This window comes from Eriocheir sinensis, unplaced genomic scaffold (genome assembly GCF_024679095.1).
Source record: "Eriocheir sinensis breed Jianghai 21 unplaced genomic scaffold, ASM2467909v1 Scaffold498, whole genome shotgun sequence".
Classification (NCBI taxonomy): Eukaryota; Metazoa; Arthropoda; class Malacostraca; order Decapoda; family Varunidae; genus Eriocheir; species Eriocheir sinensis.
This window is the reverse complement of record NW_026111829.1, coordinates 12,601-35,536: the sequence shown is the minus strand read 5'-3', so window position 1 is coordinate 35,536 and position 22,936 is coordinate 12,601. Positions and strand designations below refer to the sequence as shown.

The 22,936-nt window shown below is 43.6% G+C and overlaps 2 long non-coding RNA genes across 3 annotated transcripts in view; both read left to right on the top strand.

Moving 5' to 3' along the window:
• LOC126992640 (uncharacterized) overlaps positions 1-22,418 on the top strand; it is a 54,107-nt gene extending 31,689 nt beyond the window's left edge. The window contains exons 2-4 of one of the 2 annotated variants that reach the window (XR_007746866.1): positions 19,965-20,161; positions 20,909-21,066; positions 22,009-22,418. This is a non-coding gene — a long non-coding RNA (uncharacterized LOC126992640). Of the gene's footprint in view, positions 1-19,853; positions 20,162-20,908; positions 21,067-22,008 lie in introns of those variants that run through there. The other variant, XR_007746867.1, reaches the window with a different exon arrangement.
• Positions 62-6,250, top strand: LOC126992641 (uncharacterized). The gene is made up of 4 exons (XR_007746868.1): positions 62-311; positions 5,612-5,732; positions 5,830-6,009; positions 6,137-6,250. It is a non-coding gene; the product is annotated as an uncharacterized LOC126992641 (long non-coding RNA).
• Positions 22,419-22,936: the final 518 nt, after the last annotated feature.

Sequence of the window (22,936 nt, the reverse complement as noted above, 5' to 3'; positions counted from 1 at the left end):
TTCAGAGCAGTGATTATATTTATCGGCGGCACCTCGCGCTGTTTTGTGATCCCGAGCGAGTGGCGGAAAGGCTTGCGTCGGGTTCGTTGGGTGCTGATGGTTGTGATAGTGATGAAAGCGTTGGCGACAGGAGAGAGATAGAGTTGTTGTAGGCAGCGGTGGTGGTGGTTGAGGGAGTTGTAATGGTGGTTGTTGTATTAGTAGTAGTTGTAGTAGTAATGATGATGATAATAATGATGATTTTCTTTTTTTCAGGTATGATGATGATGGTGATTGGAATGTCTTCTCTTTTTTGTGTGGACCTTCTACATGTAAGTAAATTATTCTTGTTTTTGTTTTTCCCTGCTCTTGTTTTTTTGCTATTGTTTTTTGTTCTTGTTTTTTGTTATTTCTTGTTCTTTTAGCTTTTTTGTTCTACTTGCTCTTGTTATTTTTGTTCTTTTGTTCTTTTAGCTTTTTCTTTTTCTTGTTTTTTTGTTCTTGTTCTAGTTGTTCTTGTTCTTATTGTTCTTTTTTATATATATAGCTAGTTCTTTTTTCATGTTTTTGTTCTTGTTCTTTTCCTTGTTCCTCTTATAGCACTTGTTCTCTTGTTCTTCATCTTATTTCTTCGTCTATGCCCTCTTTTAGAAGAAGAGAGGAGTCGCCAGGAGTATGTCAAGAATGTGTTCCGTCATCGTATTGCAAGAGTATACTAATAGACAGCTAAATAAATGCTAAGTGATGAATAAATAAATAAACTGAGTAAAAGTAGACGCATGAATACTGACAACCCAAAACGCTGCTCGGCTAAACAAAATCTGGTCTGGCGGCGGCTCGTTATCAAAGCTTATTAACAAAACAACTGATGTGATGCTGATTAGCTGCTGACTAGACACCAGAGACGCTGCCTCATTAGACTACTCCTCCCCGCCACCCCCGCCACCACCACCACCAGAAAAATAACAACAACAACAACAACAACAACAACAACAACAACATAACCACCGCCATCACCACATCCCCACCTTACTCATCGCCTTTAGTTTATTTTTTGTATTTTTTTTCTTACTTTGCCTCGTCCTCCTCCTCCTCGTCCTCGTCTTCGTCTTCCTCCTCTTCCTCCTCCGCCTCCGTATCCTCCTCTTCCTATTCCTCCTTCTTTTCCTTCTTTTCCTCCTCCTCCTCCTCCTACAACTACTACTACTTCTACTACTACTACTACTGCTACTGCTAATGATAATACTACTACTGTTGAAATACGATGTTCTATTAACTGATTTTATTCTACTTGTCGTTTATTTACTTATTTACTTTCTTACTTTTACGCATTTACTCTCACGTTTATTGGTTTTCGTTGACTCTGAGTAGCAACAAAATTCGTCTGAGTGACCTTCGTTTTATCAGACTCAAGGAGGAGGAGGAGGAGGAGGAGGAGGAGGAGACAAGAGAAACGAGGGAATAAGGGTAAAAGAAATAAGAGGTAAGGTGACATATGGTATAAAAAAAAGAGAGGGGAAGAAAGGGGAGGGGGGTAGGTGTTGAGGTGGGAAGGGAGGGGAAAAAGGGAAGGGGAGGAAGAGGAGGGGAGTGGATCAGGTTATGTAAGACTTGAGGGATGGGAACTAGGAGGAGGAGGAGGAGGAGGAGGAGGAGGAGGAGGAGGAGAGAGAGAGAGAGAGAGAGAGAGAGAGAGAGAGAGAGAGAGAGAGAGAGAGAGAGATAACGGAAGAGGAGGGACAGGGGGGGGGGTAGGGGAAGGGTACTAAGTGAATTATCTCTTACATAAACAAAGACAGAAAGAAAAGGAAAACGAAATAATGGAAACAAAAAAGAGAAACAGGAGGAAAGAAAAAGTGGAACGAAGAGACGGCAGGAAGGGTGAATACAAGGACATTAGGTACTAGACAGACAGACAGACATAGACAGACAGGATAGGGAGGAACATAAGACGGAGGGACAGGAAAGAGAGAAGGAAGGGACAGGACAAGAGTGACAGAAGACCAATTTTAGGGACAGAAGAGGGAGGGAAAGGAGAAAGAGGAACAGGAAAAGAGGGAAGGGACAGAAATGGAAGGGGAGAAGGAAGGGAAATGGTTCTAAAAAAAACATCAGCTACATAAACAAAAAGTAAATTAGTATAAAAAAATGGAAACACAAGTGACAGAAGTATAAGGAAGAGCAGCTGTAGGCCATTAGGTAACAGCAGGAGGGAGGGACAGGAGATGGAGAGGGTGAGGGAGAGGAGAGGGGAGTGGAGGGGGGAGTCAAAGAGGGGGTATCCTAAATGAATTACCCCCCCTACAGAAAGGCTTTAGAGGCGGCAGAACAGTGGCCGACTGAAGGAGAGGGAGGGACAGAGCTAGAGAGAGAAAAAGAGAGACAGAAGGAGAGAGGGACAGATAGAAGGAGGAATAGGAAAAGGAAGAACAGGAGAAGGAAGAAAGGGAGAAGAAGGTTGCTACAGAAAGGGGAGGGACATGAGGGAGGGAGAAGAAAAGCAAAGGGCTAAGAAAAAAAGAAGTAAATGAAATACAGAGAGGAGAGGAGGGGGAGAAATAGGACTTTCGGTAACAGAGGAAGGGACAGAGGGAGGGAGAGAGAGAGGGAGGAACAGGAGAAGGGAGGAATAGGAGAAAGAATAATAGAAGAAGAGATAGAAGATATAGGGGCTGAAGAAAGAGAGAAATGTTAGGAAAGAGGAACAAGAGGAATGGGTAGAGAAGGAAGGAGATAGAGATAAACAGGAACAGGAGACTAGAGGGACAGTGAGAGGGAGGAACAGGAGTGGGACATGGGAAGGGGAGGGAAGGGGTAATGGAGGGGGTCCTAAATGAACTAGCTCCCACAGAAAGGTTTCGGGGGCATCGGAACAGTGGCCGCCGTCTTGCCTTGAGGAAATCGCAGCGGCGCCACAAGTTAGAGTGGAAAGCTTATCACCAGCGATGCCAAGTTTTTTAATCACTTCACGCGGCTGAAAAGGAACTGGAAGGAAGGGAGGGGTCGGGGAAGGGAGAGGTGGAAGGGGAGAAAGGGAAAGAGAAGGATGGAGAGAGAGGGGGAGGAATGGATGGAGGTAAAGGGAAGGAGAGGAGAAGGAAAGGAAAAAAACAGTTTTAAGAACATAACGGCTAGTTTCTCACCCCCTGAATCATCTTTGCCATCCTCCTCTGTATTGAGGGGAAGGGAAAAACCGAGGAAATGGAAGAGAAATTAAGTGAGAGGAAAGGAAATAGAAGGAAGGGTAAAAGAGGAAAGGGAAAAGGAGAGGAATAGCAGGCAATGAAATAGATATGAGAAATGGAAGGGAAGGGAAGGGAGCGAAAAGCAACAGGAATGGTGGGCTGGGAATGAACGGGGAATGAGTAAAGAGAAGGGGAAGTAAACTAGGAGAGAAACAGTAATGAAGGGATGGAAAGGGAAGGAGAGAAGGGAAATGAAGGGAATGAGAGGAAAAGAACTGGAAGGAAGGGAAGGAAATTGAGGGAGAGAGAAGGAAAGAAAATTGGAGAAAGAAAAAGTGAGTAAGGAAAAGAAAAGAGAGGAGAGAAAATGGGACGAAGGGAAGGGAAGGAAAGGAAAGGAATGGAAGGGATTTGAAGCGAGAAGGAGCAGAAGGAAGGAAGGGAAAGGAAGTAAGGGAAGGAGGATTGTGTAGCTTTGAACTCTCTCTCTCCCACTCTCTCTAATCTCCTTTTATTATTTTCCCGTACGCAGTGGATTGAGATAAGAAGAGCGTGGGAAGGAAGGCGAGGAGGGAAGGAGAAAGCAAGGAAGGAAGGAAGGGAGAGAGGGAAGGAGAAAGGAAGGATGGGAGAGAGGGAGGGGAGGAAGGAGAAAGGAAAGGAGAGAGGGAAGGGAGGAGAGGAAGAGGGAGGGAAGGATGAAAGCAGGAGCAACAGGTGGAGGCGAGTCAGGCAAGCCAGTGACTTATTTTATCATGTCTCCTCTTTAAACTTTTTCTTTCTCTCCCTCTTAGTTCACATATTATTTCAAGTAGGCGTTCTTCTTGTTCTTCTTGTTGAGCTCGTGTTGTTTTTTGTTTTTGTTCTTCTTGTTCTTCTAATTCACTTTGTTATTTCTCAACCTTCCCGGCCTGTTCTGTGTTCTATCAATTAATTTATTTTTCGCGTCGTCTTCCCTTTATCCTCCTCCTCCTACTCTTCTTCTTCTTCTTCTTCTTCTTCTTCTTCTTCTAACATTAAATAGAAAAAAAAATTCCTGGAATAATAAAACAAGCTTAAATTAAAAAAAAAAAAAAAAATCACTTCACAGTTCATATATTCACTCAATTATCATAAAAATCAGAGCGCATATACATGTGGCCATCAAACCTTTTAATTAAGTGTCGCATACTTACATAAACTGCCAAAAATTCAATTGAGAGTCCATACAGTTTTTTGATTAGCGTGAAGGGCGAACTAATGTACCAGGGCCCGTACTTATAAAGAAATTTATGTGAGACATAAACTGAAACATATCCGAGTATTAACAATGACGAGACATAACCCCCCTGCTTATGTTTCACCCCCTCAACATAACCAGCTCGACATAAGCGAGTATTAGTACATCGTTGCCAACCCCTGCGCTGCACCTATGAAAGGGATACCGACTCAAAATAAAATGTTGGAATTTGGTATAATTTTGATGTTAAAAGCATATTGACGTATTGGAAATATGTATAAAATAAAATAAAGTATATGCATGCGTCTCCTGTGGGCGGTTACAGGGGTTATATAGTGCAGCTGCCTCTTGAAGGAAGACATGCAAGCGTTTGTTAGGGTCATTAATGGCCATAAGAAACATGCACCTTGCGAGGTACCCCACAAAGTGCTTCTTCCTCCTGCCAAAGAGGCTCTTTGCTTCCCTCCACAACCGCTCGATATTGTTTGTGGCGAACACACAAGTCAAGCAAGTCTCTTGCTTTCCCGGAGTACCGCAAGCAGAAGTCAATGAGGCCAAAATCGCAGTCGGTACACCTTTCCAATGCCATGACACAGACAGAAGTGACGGAGGTGAGGAATTTAAGGTATCCAAGCTGCAGGTGAGGAAACTCGAATATCCCTAAACGTGAAAAAATCCCTAAATTTGGGGCAATGCTCTTCAATGAGAACCCAAGCAGATTATGTTATGGCTTAGATTTCAACTCCATTTTCAATGTAATAAATTGGGGCGAGAGTGTCATGCCATGTCTGAAGGCAGAAAGACGCGTAATAAATTACATATACATTTTTTCGTGTATAATTTGTTCTTCCCTTGTCCTCCCCCTCCTAACCCTACAAGTGTGAAAAGCTGCAGAATTCGTACGTGACAGTACGTCACAGTACCTGCACGCACACAAACAAACATATGGATTCCACCAGCCTCCTGCAACCCAGTCTCATCGCCCATCGACCTGGAAAAAATCGTGAGACCCGCATGGAGAAATACACCCCTTGTGACAAACACGGCTGACCACTTGTCAAAATCCCGTCGTATGTGCTAGTAATGTTGTAATTACCACCATACCGTGCCCTTTATGCGCACCCGCTAGGAGCCGCTATTCTTAAGATTATCCGAAAGTTGTTTTTAAGTTCAGTTGCAAAAGCAATTTTTACAGTATCATTACATTGTCATTAACTAAAAATTTCAGAGCACACAAAAGGACAAGGAGCACAGTGGAGAGGGGGATTGGCCAGTGGAAGCGGAGATTTCATGTGCTCCATGGTGAAATCAGAGTCAGCCCTCCTGCATATGTGTGTAGAATAATACAGGTATGTAGACAATCAAGTGATGATCACACCTCAATACTGTATCGTCCACTACACAACAATAATTTTTATTACTTGTTAATATTAACTCTATCTGTAGGTGTGTGCTATTTTTGCACAACATCTGCAAAGACAGACGCCTCCCTGTACCCGAGGAAGGAGAGGACGAGGGTGATGGTGCAGTTCTTCAAGAGGACCCACCTGTCTCACTACCACCTGTACCTGGACGAGTTCGGGAAGGTCTGCTCTACAGGGATGAGTTTGTCAACCTTCACTTCATGTAAGTTACAAATATCAAAATTAAATGTTTTGTGTATCAGCCTGTATCTTTCCATGCTGCTCAGTATTTAATTTTAAATTTTCATTTAAAGAATCTTACTATTGCAATGTTTCAATTTTTGTTGCAGTGACAGACCTCAACCTCAGCCTCGTGCAGCTGTGTGATGCTTCCCGACCCATCAACAGGTTAATTCCACACCTACTTCCAAGTATGTGTGTTTGTAATACAATTGTGTGTGGATTTTATATATATATATATATATATATATATATATATATATATATATATATATATATATATATATATATATATATATATATCCACATTCATTCGTATCACTAATAAATGCAGAAGCTATACTCAGTATTCAAATAAATTTATTACAGTATTTGGTAAGAAATTTTCACCAGTATGTATGGTTTAAAACAGCCAATATGTTTATTCGTATTACCATGATAAATTCATTCAAAGTTAAAGAAATGGAGATGGTTCTCTCTCTCTCTCTCTCTCTCTCTCTCTCTCTCTCTCTCTCTCTCTCTCTCTCTCTCTCTCTCTCTCTCTCTCTCTCTCTCTCTCTCTCTCTCTCTCTCTCTCTCTCTCTCTCTCTCTCTCTCTCTCTCTCTCAACTCCTTCAACTTAATATCAACTAGAGTAGAAATGCAACGTTTTGGAGTCTTCTGATTAATGTAAAATCACTTAGGTTTAAGGACAGACCACCAAGTCTGGACCATGGGGTCTGTGTGGTCTGATTTTCTATGTAAATCTATGTAAATCTCTCTCTCTCTCTCTCTCTCTCTCTCTCTCTCTCTCTCTCTCTCTCTCTCTCTCTCTCTCTCTCTCTCTCTCTCTCTCTCTCTCTCTCTCTCTCTCTCTCTCTCTCTCTCTCTCTCTCTCTGTCTCTCTCTCTCTGTCTCTCTCTCTGTCTCTCTCTCTCTGTCTCTCTCTCTCTCTGTCTCTCTCTCTCTCTCTCTCTCTCTCTCTCTCTCTCTCTCTCTCTCTCTCTCTCTCTCTCTCTCTCTCTCTCTCTTAGCTTGAACGCTTCTTAGCTTCAACGCTCGAAGCTCAAGAAATAAGATCGATGAATTGCAGTGCCTAACTAAAACAGAGGACTTTGATGTAATTGCCGTAACTAAAACATTTAATGACACCGCTAATAATGACTTAATTTCTGAATATAATATAGATAACTTTATATTTTTCAATAAAGACAGAGTTAATCGTAGAGGTGGAGGAGTGGCTCTTTACGTCAAAAGTAGCTTACAGCCCGGTGATAAAACACCAAAGGACAGTACTGTAGAACACGTGAGCGTGAGTACAAACACAGATCAATTTAAAATCAACATATCCGTCACTTATAGGCCTCCAGGCCAATCACGCGAGGATGATGAAATAATGTATGGCGTTTTGCAAAGAACTCCCCGAAACAGTGATGCATTGATTTTGGGTGATTGTAATCTACCGCATATAGACTGCCAGACACTCATGGGATCCGAGGGGGAATCGCACAGGATGTTAGACTTCGTCGAAAATAACTGCCTTAGCCAAATGGTTAGTGAACCAACGCGCGATAATAATATTCTTGATCTTGTATTAGTAACCCAAGAGAACTTAGTTGACAATGTTAGCGTTGGCGAACACCTCAGATCATGCGATCATAGACTGGTGCGTCTCGACATAAGAGCTCAAACAAGGATTGCAAAGAATAAGATATTGGTTCCCAATTTTAAAAGAGCGGATTTTGAAAGAATAAGACAGTCATTAACGAACTTTCAATTAGTATCCAACATCGACGTCGAAGAATCTTGGCAAGACTTTAAAGCTCGATTACTAACTGATCCGTGCAATCTTGTGAAAAGCGTCGAAAGGTTAAAAATCCTCCGTGGTTTAATAATGAAATCAATCTTGCTCTCCAAAAGAGGAACTTGTTATATAGGCAAAAGAAAACCGATAACTCTACCGAAAATAGTACACGGTACTACGAAGCAAGACGACAAGTCAAAAGTTTAATCAAACAGGCGAAACGGAGGTACGAAGTAAACATTGCGGTAAATTGCAAGTCAGATCCTAAAAGTTTTTTTAGATATGTAAACAACAAAAAAGAGATTCGAAGTGGGATTGGCCCATTAACTGATAATTCGGGCAATATCGTGACAGACAGCCAACTCATAACGAACACGTTAAATTCTTATTTCGCCTCGGTTTTTAATAGTAATTCTACCGATGCTGCTGCTGTTCCTAACACTACTGAAAATTCCAGTCATTCCCTCCCTGACTTTGAAATCAGTACAGATGAGGTTCTCAAAGCGCTGCAGTCACTTAAAACTATAACTAAAGTCCAGGACCCGATAAAATATATCCAAAATTACTTAAAGAAATATCAAGAGAGATACTCAGACCTTTAACAATGCTGTTTAATATGTCTTTGCACCATGGTATCGTTCCTAGTGATTGGAACATGGCTAACGTAACACCCATTTTCAAAAAAGGCGACCGAAAATTACCGGATAATTACAGGCCAATCAGCTTAACTTCAATTATTGGTGAATTATTTGAGACAATTATTTGAGATAAAGTAGTTAACTACCTAGAGTGCAATTCGCTAATCCTGGACTCACAACATGGTTTCCGTAAAAACAGATCTTGTCTGTCGAATCTATTAACGTTCTATAACGAGCTTTTTGAAGTCTATTATGTTTCTAAATCACTTGATATTATTTATTCGGACTTCCAGAAGGCGTTTGATAAAGATCCACACTACAAGTTGCTTCATAAAATCAAGGAAATAGGCATCGGGGCTAAGCTTCACGAATGGATCAAGCACTGGCTAAGCAATAGAAAGCAAAGAATTGTAATAAATGGAGTGACCTCTGAGTGGATGCCAGTCACTAGTGGTGTCCCCCTAGGCTCTGTCCTGGGACCCGTTCTCTTCGTCATTTACATCAACGACATTGACCTTGGTCTCAATAATTTCATTAGTAAATTTGCGGACGACACGAAAATCGGCAATACGGTACTTACAGAATGTGACAGGCGGAGCCTACAAGAAGATTTGCGTAAAATATCAGATTGGTCAGTAAAATGGGAAATGCCTTTTAATATAAACAAGTGTCAGATTCTGCAGGTTGGATCTAGAAATATAAAGAAGGACTATGCAATGTGCGGCGTTGAAATTAAATCGTTCACTCGGTCAAAGATCTTGGCGTCACAGTCGCGTCTAACGTCAAGTTTTCCCAGCAGTGCAACGAGTCCGTTAAAAAAAGCAAACAAGTTGATGGGTTTGATTAAGATAAATTTTTCATTCAAGAATAAAGATGTTATACAACCTTTGTATAATAGTTTCGTCAGACCTCATTTGGAGTATGCCGTGCAGGTTTGGTCTCCCCACCATGCGAAAGACATTGCTAAATTAGAAGGTATTCAGCGTAGAGCAACCAAGATGGTTCCTTCATTACGAAACAAACCCTACGAGGAAAGGTTGTCACATCTAAGCCTGTTTTCTCTTAAAAACGCCGCCTAAGAGGAAAACTGATCGAGTGCTTTAAAATACTTAACGGTTTCATCAACGTGGATCCGACCAAGCTATTTGTGATGGATGATTCGACGCGAACGAGAAATTATGGCGCTTGACCCACTCTCCCTTCGCTGAAATCTCCATCCTAGGAGATTTCAATGTTCACCACCAGCTTTGGCTTTCATCCTCTTTCACTGACCATCCTGGTGAACAAGCCTACAACTTTGCTATCCTCAACGACCTAGAGCAGTTGGTCCAGCACCCTACACGTATTCCTGACCGTCTTGGAGATCGGCCCAACATTCTAGACCTCTTCCTTACCTCAAACCTTTCTGCTTATTCTGTCAATCTGTTCTCTCCGTTGGGCTCCTCCGATCACAATCTTATTTCTGCATCCTGTCCTATCGCTCCTGTACACCCTCTGGACCCACCGAAGTGGCGATGCTTCTGGCATTTTGCTTCAGCTCCGTGGAATGATTATTGCTTCCAGGATAGAGACCCCTCTGTGTGTGCTCAGCGCATCACAGAGGTGATTGTCTCTGGAATGGAGGCATACATTCCTCGTTCTTTCTCTACTCCTCACGCTAAAAAGCCTTGGTTTAATCACGCTTGTTCTCGTGCTGTCAATGATAGAGAGGTAGCTCACAAAAGATACCAGAGCCTTCAAACTAATGTTAATTATGAACTTTACATTTCTGCCCGAAATCGTGCCAAATCTATTCTCCGACTAACCAAAAATTCTTTCATTAATAGAAAATGTCAAAACCTTGCTTTCTCTAACTCTTCCCGTGACTTCTGGCATCTAGCCAAAAACATCTCCAACTTCACTTCTTCATCTTTCCCTCCACTCCTCAGTCCTGACGGCAACACTGCCGTCTCATCTATCTCTAAGGCTGAACTCTTCTCTCAAACTTTTTCTAAAAACTCCACTCTGGACGATTCTGGGCATATTCCTCCTACTCATCCCCCCTCTGACTCCTTTATGCCTGTTATAAAGATTCTTCAAAATGATGTTTTCTATGCCCTCTCTGGCCTCAATCCTCAGAAGGCTTATGGACCTGATGGAGTGCCTCCTATTGTCCTTAAAAACTGTGCCTCCGTGCTGTCACCCTGCCTGGTCAAACTCTTTCGCCTCTGCCTGTCAACATCTACCTTTCCTTCTTGCTGGAAGTATGCCTTCATACAGCCTGTACCTAAGAAGGGTGACCGCTCCAATCCCTCAAACTACCGTCCTATTGCTTTACTTTCTTGTCTATCTAAAGCTTTTGAATCAATCCTTAACCGGAAGATTCAAAAGCACCTTTCCACTTCTGACCTTCTATCTGATCGCCAGTATGGGTTCCGCAAGGGGCGTTCTACTGGTGATCTCCTAGCCTTCTTAACTGACTCTTGGTCATCCTCTCTTCAGCCCAAGTCTCAGGCATAACCTCGGCGTGTCAGGCTTCTCCCGAACAAGACACAGCTAATTTAGAGGCATTCCTAAAAGTTGCACACTATTCCGAAATTAAGCCAACCTTAGTCCAGCTACTGGAACATTATAGGGGGGCGCTTGCTCTACCAGGCGAGCCGCTTGGAGTTACGCAGTGTGCTGAACACCACATTAAGTTAAAACCCAATACAAATCCTGTATATATCAATGCGTACAAGCTCCCCCACAGTCAGAGGGAGGTGGTGCAACAACTTATCTCTGAAATGTTAGAACAAGGTGTCATCAAAGAATCGAATTCCCCGTGGAATTCACCCTTGTTTCTGGTTCCAAAGAAAGACGGTTCTTATCGCCCTGTGATTGATTTCCGGCGTGTGAACACCGCGACCGTGGATGATCATTTTCCGCTTCCCGTTCTTAGAGATCTTCTGATGTGTCTCGGTAGAGGAAATAAAGTCTTTACGAGTCTTGATCTGGTCAGTGGCTACTGGCAACTGCCCATGGCCCCCAAGTCACGTGAAATAACGGCTTTCAGCACGCCTCATGGCCACTATGAGTGGACGAGGATGCCGTTCGGGCTCAAAGGAGCTCCCTTGACCTTCCAAAGGACAATGAACAGTATTTTTGGTGACTTGCTGGGCAACTCTGTCTATGTGTATTTATGGCCTCCACTTGCAATAACAACAACCTCACCGCCGCCACCTTCACACCACCAATTAATGTGACAGCTTTACTTAATCCTCTTTCAGCCCCACTGTGTTGTCGATGATATCACCACCACCACCAAGAAGAAGAAGAAGAACAAGAACAAGAACAAGAACAAGAAGAACAAGAACAAGAAGAAAAAGAAGAACAAGAAGAACAAGAACAAAAACAAAAATAACAAGAACAAGAACAAGAACAAGAAAAAGAACAAGAAGAACAAAAACAAGAACAGGAACAAGAAGAAAACGAAGAAATAGAACAGCAGCAACAACAACAACAACAACAACAACAACAACATTCCTTTGAGATCAGTTTCAGTAATATTACAAGCTCTCCCTTTCTCGGCCATTCCTTTGAGATCAGTTCCAAGACTATTACAAGCTCTCCCTTTCTCGGCCATTCCTTTGAGATCAGTTTCAATAATATTACAAGCTCTCCCTTTCTCGGCCATTACTTTGAGATCAGTTCCAAGACTATTACAAGCTCTCCCTTTCTCGGCCATTCCTTTGAGATCAGTTCCAAGACTATTACAAGCTCTTCCTTTCTCGGCCATTCCTTTGAGATCAGTTTCAATAATATTACAAGCTCTTCCTTCCTCGGTCATTCCTTTGAGATCAGTTTCAAGACTATTACAAGCTCTTCCTTCCTCGGTCATTCCTTTGAGATCAGTTTCAATAATATTACAAGCTCTCCCTTCCTCGGCTATTCCTCGGCTATGTATGCCAGTGTGGGCAGATCTAGCCTCCTCAGTCTCTCCTCATAGGGCAGGTCTCTCAGGCAAGGCACCAGCTTTGTCACTCTCCTCTGGACATTCTCCACAGCCCACAACAAGGTGGGGACACCACACCTGGTTAGCGTACTCAAGGTGTGGCTTCACCAAGGCTGTAAATAAAGGCTTAAATACTGCTGGGTCCAGGTGTACAAATGTTCTTATAAGTCCCACTATCTTGTTGCCCTTATTTATTTTTCTGTAAGATGGTCTGAGAATGTCAGCTTGTCATCAATGACCACGCCAATGTCCTTTTCTTTCCTGGTCTTTTCTATCCCTGCATGCATATGGTATCCTGTATCATCAGCCAGGGTTTTGCCGATTCTCATGTGCCTGCTCTTTTCTTGATGAAAACTGAGCAGCCACTTTTCTGTCCATCCCATCTCTGTCCATCCAGGTCCTCCTGCAGCTTGTTACAGTCCTCGGTGCTCTGTACCTTCCTGAAGATCTTGGTGTCATCGGCATACAGGAACACCTCACTTACATTCTTGACTGCTTCTGGTAGGTCACTGATGAACAAGACAAAGAGCAGAGGGCCCAACACTGAGCCCTGAGGAATGCCGCTTGTCACGTTTTTCCATTCTGATGCCTTGCCATTAACCATCACCCTCTGTCTCCTGTCAGTCAAGAAGCTTTGTATCCATTTTAGTGCCTTCTCTCCAGTGTTGTAACTGGATACTTTCTCAAGCAATCGTTTGTGTGGCACTCTGTCAAAAGCCTTCATAAAATCCAGGTAGACCACATCAACAGCCATCCCTTCATCAATTGCCTCTGTCCAAGAGTCTAGCACCTTGATCAGCTGTAACACTGTGGACCTGCCTGAGATGAAGCCAAACTGCTTGGTGCTGAATAATTTGTTCTCCTTCTTATGGCAAATAATTTCCTCCCTTATCAGTGACTCCATTAACTTGCAGAACACACTTGTGACTTGTCAGGCTGATCGGTCTGTAATTTCCTGGGTCACACTTATTTCCTTTCTTGAAGATGGCTGTGACGTGGGCAATTTTCCAGTCTTCTGGCACCAAAGCCTCCTGCAATGAACTGCTGAAGAGAATCCTTCGGGGCTCCAATAAGTCCTCCGTCAATTTTTTTATAACTCTTGGGTGCATCCCATCCGGTCCAGGCGACTTGTTTCTCTTGAGCTTCTGTAGCACCTTCCTTATCTTATCGTGTGTTACTTCTATGTTGTTTAAGCTCGGTGCCTCCCTCAGTGCAGCTGGTGGTGAGTCTCCTTCAGGTTCTTGGGTAAAGACTCTGGCAAACTGTTCTGAGGGTACATCTGCCTTCTCCTTGTCCATTGTCACCTTCTCCGTATTATTTGCACCTTTGTATAAATCACTAATACGAGACTTGGTCCTTGTTTTTGACATTACGTACTCCCAGAACACTTTGGGATTCTCTGTCACTTGTTTTGCCACTTCTTTCTCATTAATTTTCACTAGGGATGTATCGGTATCGGTGATATCGGCACATTTTAAGAGTATTGATATCGGCTGGTTTTCTACCGATGCCGTTACCGATACTTGAAGGAGCTTTGTACGTCGCATGTCACTCGTTGGAAATAATTTTGTTCAACAGAAATTGGATTTTATAATTTGTTGAAAAATATTAGAAAAGTGTAATTATCATGAGACTACATAGTTTGGAGTTTCCGCGATTTAATTTTCATCACTTTAAACGATAAGATTTATATTACTTTGAATACAAGTACAGTACCTTCTCGAGTTTCGCGCTTGCTTCATTCCGAAGGTATGGCGAGGATCGCGAAACTCGAGGTATTGAAATACATGAAAAGCGCTTATTGGTTCTGGCCCGTGGAAAAAATTACTTTTTTTTCGATGACTCCTTGTTATCATAATTTTTTTCGACTTTCTTGTTATCTCAAAATACGTACCTTGGTAATAGGCAGAAAATGGGAAGTGAGAACAGGTCGTTTTGATGCCGCAGTTGAAGGCGGCTGCCTTACAATTGGCTGGCAGTTCTGAATATATGCTTGTGATCCACGTGGTGTCGTCTGCTTATGTAAAGGTGGTTGCTCGCGGTTATCCATGGTACAGTTGGACTAACCTATAGCTTCTAGTAGTTTTCTGTGTGTTATGGTATAATCTGCTAACTCCTGTTATATATCGTCAAGTCACTAACATCATGATTGACTTTTCAATACTTATTGAACGTAAACTGCTGCCGCAATCGCAAAATAGCTCGCAGAGAGGTTCAACTTGCTTACTGCTTCCATATTTCCTCACCGCTCACAAATACCACAAGCGGACAAAAAGAACAAATCCAGGCATATTAACACTTTTAATGCTGTGTATTCCCACAGTGCGCATGCGTGGTGGACAACAGAATGACTAATTTCAGCGGGGAGATATTTCGCAACACCAGCCAGTGTATAGTGGACCTTCTTCTTCTTTTGACCTGTCATACTTTGTATCGCTTTTAGGTCCTCTTGTGCCACCCTTGTATACTTCACAACATGCACTTAGGGCCGCTTTCACCGTCATTTTGTTTGAATTGATCGTTATCAGTCGCGGGGATCGCCGCTCTAGTATTTCCAAGTGAAACTGGCCGATGGGTAGTGATGTGATGGTGTCGGAGGTATTGCCTTTACAAAGGCACCTCGTGGTGGCTGCGGGGTTAGCCTCGCCCCGCACCTTGCCATACACTCTCAACACCTGTCGCTTTCTCTGCAGCCACCACTACCCCCATAGACCAATTTCACGTGGAGAACTATAGCGTCGATCGCCGCCATTGGTAACGATCAAAACAAACAGTGACTGTGAAAGCGGCCCTTATTTACTTCACAGTGCGCACTTATACACTTGACCCTGAACTTAAGTGTTTTTATGTCCTTTTCTTTCCCTGATTTTGGTTTTTTATGCCCTTTTGCTATTTTCCACTGTTGGTCCCTCTACAAGCAGATGAGGATGCTACATTTCAGGTGTTATGTCGCTGCGACAGATGCACTGAGGACATTCCTTAACATTAACTTTTAATATTGGAATTATGCCATCCAGAGACAGATGACTTATGGAGAGGACATACTCAACAATTACGCAGTGAAGCCAAAATTATTTCATTCTTACATACGTGAAAAAAAACATTGGCTGTCCCTCCGTTGGTCCCCTGGGTAGCATGGAAAACCTAATAAGTGACCCAAAAGAGACGCCCCAGATGCTAGGTGCTACTTCTGTCTCAGTGTATACCAACCCTTCGGGTCGTCTCCAGTCTCCACATCAACCTTAAGACGTGCGGCTCCTTTCATCAGATACAGTTTTCAGTTAACGATGTTGCCAGTGTTCTAGGGAATCTCAATCCCCACTCAGCGATACAAAATATTCTTATTATCAGTCAACTCTGGAAAAAGTCCTTAATTGTGCCGATCTTTAAGAAAGGGAAAAGAAGCGACTCTCTAAACTATAGACCAATAAGTCTTACATCTGTCAGCTGTAAAGCCCTAGATAAAATTATTGTAATTAGACCGCAAGGTTATCTAGAATCCAATTCCGTACTCAGTGATTCCCAGTTTGGTTTCTGTCCAGGGAGGTCTGTGGAGGACCAGTTATTACTTATAATAATGTTACAAATTGGATAGACAAGGGCAACATGATGGACTTAATTCTCTTTACTTTTCAAAACCTTTTGATACAGTAAATCACCAGATATTGCTCATCAAATTATGTGGGATCGGTGTTGATGGCTCAGTCCTCTCATGGATCAAAACATTTTGGACAAACATAACTATGGAAGTAGTTGTGGGCAGACAGCATAGTTCCCTGTTCCCTGTGGCAAGTGGAGTACCCCAAGGTTCTGTTTTAGGTACTGTTATATATATATAGATATATATATATATATATATATATATATATATATATATATATATATATATATATATATATATATATATATATATATAAATTACATCGCCTCTACTCTACTATCAAACGTCAAATTATTTGTTGATGATTTAAAATTATACTTATTGATAAGACCCAGTAATCCATCCTCAGTATTACAGGACATAAGTGTAGTACAAAGAGACATAGATACTCTAATTGCAGTTGCTGAATCGTGGGATCTGGGAATCAGTGCTGACAAATCTAAGATTATGTCTTTTGGTACAAATCTCCGACTTTTTTTTTTACAAGAAAGGAGACAGCTTAAGGGTACAATAAAAGGAAACAATGATAAAAAAAAGCCTGCTACTGCTGCTTCCAAAAGAATCCAAAGAGGTGGTCGAAAGTGAGGTCAATTTCGGGAGTGTCCAGATACCCTTCTCCTGAAAGAGTTCAAGTCGTAGGCAGGAGGAAATACAGATGAAGGAAGATTGTTCCAGAGTTTACCAGCATGAGGGATGAAAGAGTGAAGATGCTGATTAACTCTTGCATAAGGGGTTTGGACAGTATAGGGATGAACATGAGTAGAAAATTGCGTGCAGCGGGGCCGCGGGAGGGGGGGAGGCATGCAGTTAGCAGGTTCAGAAGAGCAGTCATCGTGGAAATATGGATAGAAGATAGAAAGAGAGGCAACATTGCGGCGGAATTTAAGAGACAGAAGACTATCAGTAAGAAGAGGGGAGTTCATGAGACAAAGAGCCTTAGACTCCACTTTGTCCAGGAGAGCTGTGTATGTGGAGCCCCCCACACGAAATGCATACTCCATACGAGGGCAGACAAGGCCCCTGTATATGGATAGCATCTGGGCAGGGGAAAAGAACAGGTGGAGACGATACAGAACGCTCAACCTCAAGGAAGCTGATTTTGTAAGAGAGAAGATATGAAGTTTCCAGATAAGATTTTGAATTAAGGATAGACTGAGACTGTTTCATGTAGAAGAAGGTGACAGTTGAATGTTGTCAACAAATAGTGGATAGGAGTTTGGAAGATTGTGTCGAGTAAACTGGTGGAGAAAATGGGTTTTTGAGGCACTGAAGGACACAAGGTTCCTTCTGCCCCAATCGGAAATGATAGTAAGGTCTGAGGCTAAGCTTTCTGCAGCCTCTAGCCAGGAGTTATGTAATTCCTGTTGAGAGGGTCTTCTGTTGAAAGAAGTTGAATAATGCAGAGTGGAATCATCAGCGTAATCTAATCTGTACATGATCTAGGCCTATTTTCAGTCAAAGGAAAACTTATTAGTTTCAGTTCAGAAGCCGTTGAATTAGGTATTACCATAGGCATAGACCCAACATTTAGGTTCCATAATCATATTCGATCAATAGTTAGCAAGGCTGCAGGACTGTCTAACAACCTGCTGAAATCTACCTTGTGTCGGTCGGCAGGTTTTATAACTAAGTTTCTCACCACTCACATACGCCCCCTGGAGTGTGGATCATCAGTTTGGAGCACAGGCTATGTCGCTGACTTGTCACTCCTGGAATCTGTTCAACGAAGGTGGACTAAACAAATCTCAGGTCTTGACGATGTCTCTTACAAACAGCGGCTGAAGTTTCTTGATCTCTTTTCAGTCAAGGGAAGACTCTTGCGTGCTGATCTTATTACATGCTGGAAGATTTTTAATGGTGTGTCTGCTATATCTCTTTCTGATGCATGTATTTACTATGGCTCCTAACATGGGTACAAGAGGACACTGTTGCAAGATATTTGTTCCCCAAAGCTCCTGTGAAGCCAGACGTAGATTCTTTTATGTCCGTGTGTTTCACTTTGGAATGCCCTTCCTACTCGTTTGGCAGAAGAACCCAACCTTGGTGCTTTAAAAAGTGGACTCCAGGATTTCCTGGGTGCTGCTCTGTTTGACTACTGTTAATTGGTTGCCAATCTTGTCATCTTATTGCTTTGTACTTAGGATCATAGCAAACTTTCCAGTCTTTTCTTTGTTCATAAACAATGTTTCTGGCAGTGGTTTATAAAGACTGGTGTGCTAGCCATATGGGGCACCCCCAGTGGGAGCCCAACCAGGCAAGAACTCCTCTCAACCAAAATTGGCTGGGGGCCACTTGGTCTGGTGTTGAGTTTGTTGGTGCCCGGCCATTCCCAGTGTGGCCGGGCACTGGCGGCTCACCTGGCACTGCCCTCAGGAAAGTGTTGAGGCTTCCTTTGAACTTGTCCACTGGGCATTTCTTTACGTTTAATCTCCCTGGGCAGTGCATTGAAAATTTTGGGTCCATCATGTCCCTGGACCCTTTGTTCACCAGCAGTATTTCTTTAACAAACACATATTTACCTCAAGAAGTGTTATCAAAGTCACACTGCCCGTAATATTTGGCCCATGCTACACGTGTGTGGTAACAGTGCCTTATAAGGCTTGCTGAATAAACCACTATAGTCCATTGACTCTAACTTGAGCCCTGTGGCTTGGGCCGGGGAAACCTTCATTCTTTACAGATCTAGTGATGACCTGCGCATGGCGATCTGTCTCACTGTTAGTCTGTACGTTATCTATTTATAGATTATATAATATATACTCATAATACGACTGCATGGTGTCATGAATGGCTTGGGATTAGAGGGAAAGACAACGACTGAGTTGCGCCCAAGGGCTCAAGTTAAAATCGATAGACTATAGTGTTAATCTCTGCTTGAAATTATCATCAATTTACTCTGTTTTGAGGTATACATGTCAAAATATCAACATCAACGGCACAACACAAAGATCTGTCAGTCACACAGGAACAAGACTCAAACCTTGATGAACATGGAGGCAACAGAGAAATGAAGAGGAGGAGGAAGAAAAGAGAGGCAGGAGGAGGAGGAGAGTTTAACCCAGGGCTGTGGAGTCAGCCCCCCTGCCCCTCCCCCTCTACTGCATTTGTTTTTTTGGGGGGTGCTTCCTGTGGCGCCGGTAGACTTGCTTGACCATTTTTTGACAGCAACAGCAGCACAAGCCACAACAGCCCTTGCTTTGGCAAATGGCACCATGTGGATACAAAGCCACTGGTTTGTTTATCTTCTGGATATGAGCAACTGACCTTGGTCGTTTGTGACGTACACCAAGAAAAGTTGGTGTTGCCGGTTGCGTCTTCCACCAGGGCGGTTGGAGGAAAAGGTCAAGTGTGATTCCAGCTTGAGACCTTATTCCCATTGTTTTCTGCTCTGAGCACTCTCGTCTTGCGGCGAACAGTGGGAACCCACACTCACGTCTTCCACTCATACAAACTTGATGCTTGTACGCCAAGTCACTGCTCATACACCAAGGCATTTTTAGTGATTTTCTTTTGCTCGTAAATTGAAACGCTTGTAAACTAAGGCACTTGTAAATCGAGGTATTACTGTATATAAAAAATCTTTCAAACAAGTAATTTGTGACGGACAAGAAAACATCACCACAAAGAACCTCATCAAGCACACAGGTGTCTTTCACTGTGATACGGCGCACTTGTAAAATAATACCAATTTCTGTAGTCATGAATAATCACTGCACCCTTCACTGCACATAGAGGCCTTGTTGAGGCTGTGTCTTATGCCTGTGCAGTAAAAGCATAACTGTCAAACTAACAGGAACACTGGTGCCTCCTTTCTGCAGGTTCTCTTGGTAAGCATAATTGCCAAACTAACAGGAACACTTTCAAACTCTCAAACTTTCCGCAGGTTCTCCTGGCCACCACCGGCAGGGACGTTGCCATGTAGCTGTGGTCAAGGAGGCCCACGGGTCGTGCCGGAACTAGGTGCAGCTGTGCCTGGAGGGTTGCCATGATGGCACCACCTTTCACCGTGTCGTGCTGGGCTTCATCCACCCGACAGGAACGGACAGCAGCGGAGAAGCCGTCAAGGGGAAGCCCTTCAAGGTGAGGCCGCAGGTTTAGCTCTGTAGTCACTGTGCACTAAATCAAATGTAGTTTACAAATTCAATACGTAATCAGTTTAACAACCTGCCATGTTGCATCTCTTTCTATCTTCTACCGATGTTTTCATGCTGACTGCTCTTCTGAACTTGCTAGCTTCATGCCTCCCCTCCCGTGGCCCCTGCAGCACTCAACTTTCTGCTCTTGCTCATCCCAATTCTATCCAAATTCCTTCTGAAAGAGTTCACCAGCACTTCATTCTTTCATCCATTCCGCTGGTAAAGTCTAGAACAGCCTTAAGTCCTTGGCCTGTCCTTCCCCCTGCCTACGACTTGAACTCCTTCACATGGAGTGTTTGGTGACACCTCTCCATGTGAATTTGTCCTGTCTTCTGGCCTCTGGTTCTGTTTTCTATTGTTGGAGCAGCGTCTGGCAGGCTTTTTATTGCTGTTTTGTTTTTCCCCTTGAGCTGCCTCCTCCCTCCCTGGCTGTAAGGAACAACCCGGTACACATTGTTGCATCTCAGCCACAGTGCATGTTGAGTGCCGTGACAGCTTAATGGGCCTTCAGGGACATGTTGGATTCGTCAATAATAAATTATGATAAATGGCCTGTGAGACTAAATTCATGTTAGTAGACAAATGCCTTAGTGCTACAGTGCTGTGTGGGTTTACTCCTCCCTGCCTTATAATGCCACTATAAGCAGATGCATAACACAGTGAGCCCTCAACACACTACTCTGACCCTCAGGAAGAGTTCCACACACAGCTGTGGCTCGGCCTGCTGGCAATGGCCCCAGCGACAATCGTTCTTTTTGGCGCTGGGCCAGACTCGAGAGCTGCAGGACAAACACACACACACACCGTCACGGCCAACACTCTCCACACGCCTGGAGGAGGGAGGCATTGGTAAGCTACCATCCATTCTTGTTGTCTTTGATCATGGTTATTTTCTGACATGTAGCAGAGGCAGGAAGCAGCTCAGGACACACACCTCTTCACCTGTAGCTGTTATAAAGCTTCATTAGTCCGTCTGTACCGTCTCCGCCAGTTCTTCTCCCCCGCACAGTTGCTATCCATTTACAGGGGCCTTGTCTGCCCTCGTATGGAGTATGCATCTCATGTGTGGGGGGGCTCCACTCACACAGCTCTCCTTGACAGAGTGGAGTTAAAGTCTCTTCGTCTCATCAGCTCTCCTCCTCATACTGATAGTCTTTTACCTCTCAAATTCCGCTGCCATGTTGCCTCTCTTTCATCTTCTATCGCTATTTTCATGCTGACTGCTCTTCTGAACTTGCTAACTGCATGCCTCCCCCCCTCCCGCGGCCCCGCTGCACACGACTTTCTACTCATGCTCATCCCTATACTGTCCAAACCCCTTATGCAAGGGTCAACCAGCATCTTCACTCCTTCATCCCTCACGCTGGTAAACTCTGGAACAATCTTCCTTCATCTGTATTTCCTCTTGCCTACGACTTGAACTCTTTCAAGAGGAGGGTATCAGGACACCTCTCCTCCCGAAATTGACCTCTCGTTTTGGACACTCCTTTGACCTCTGTTCGGGAGCAGTGAGTAGCGGGCTTTTTTTTTTATTTACGCCCATGAACTGTCTTCCTAGCTTTTTGGTATCGGTACATCCCTAATAGAAAGTCTATTAATAAGGAAGCATATATGAATTTTCTGAGTCAAGATCTTCAGGTTTTGGTAGGTTAAGTTTAGGGTATTTTCAAACCCATGACAGCCAGCACCCTATGGTATAAATCAGCAAAAAGTGGCCTCACTTTGTTGTATAGAAAGTCTCATTAGTAAGGAAGTGTATATGAAATGGCTCACAACTCTTTTCTTCCACAGGTGAGGTGCCGGCCAGCAGCGGACAGTGACAGCGCCAGGAGTTCAGGAACCAAGACCTTACCAGCAGCAGCAAAGGCAGGATGACCCAGGACTCACTTTCCCCAGGACCAAGCATAGTAGTAGTAGTAGTAGTAGTAGTTAGTAGTAGTAGTGGTAGTAGGTGGAGTAGTGTGCATGATTCCTACCATCCAAAACTTCATCCTCTCTTCACATTTTCCTTCCCCTTCATGTTTTCCCTTGTGTCTCCTCTCTGTCATCATCCTCCTGCCCTTCATCCTCCCTTCATGTCTTCCCTTGTGTGTCCTCTCTGTCATCATCCTCCCTTCATGTCTTCCCTTGTGTCTCCTCTCTGTCATCATCCTCCCTTCATGTCTTCCCTTGTGTCTCCTCTCTGTCATCATCCTCCTGCCCTTCATCCTCCCTTCATGTCTTCCCTTGTGTCCTCTCTCTGTCATCATCCTCCTGTCTTCATCCTCCTTCATGTCTTCCCTTGTGTCTCCTCTCTGTCATCATCCTCCTGCCCTTCATCCTCCCTTCATGTCTTCCCTTGTGTCTCCTCTCTGTCATCATCCTCCCTTCATGTCTTCCCTTGTGTCTCCTCTCTGTCATCATCCTCCTGCCCTTCATCCTCCCTTCATGTCTTCCCTTGTGTCTCCTCTCTGTCATCATCCTCCTGCCCTTCATCCTCTCTTCATGTCTTCCCTTGTGTCTCCTCTCTGTCATCATCCTCCTGCCCTTCATCCTCCCTTCATGTCTTCCCTTGTGTCTCCTCTCTGTCATCATCCTCCCTTCATGTCTTCCCTTGTGTCTCCTCTCTGTCATCATCCTCCTGCCCTTCATCCTCCCTTCATGTCTTCCCTTGTGTCTCCTCTCTGTCATCATCCTCCTGCCCTTCATCCTCCCTTCATGTCTTCCCTTGTGTCTCCTC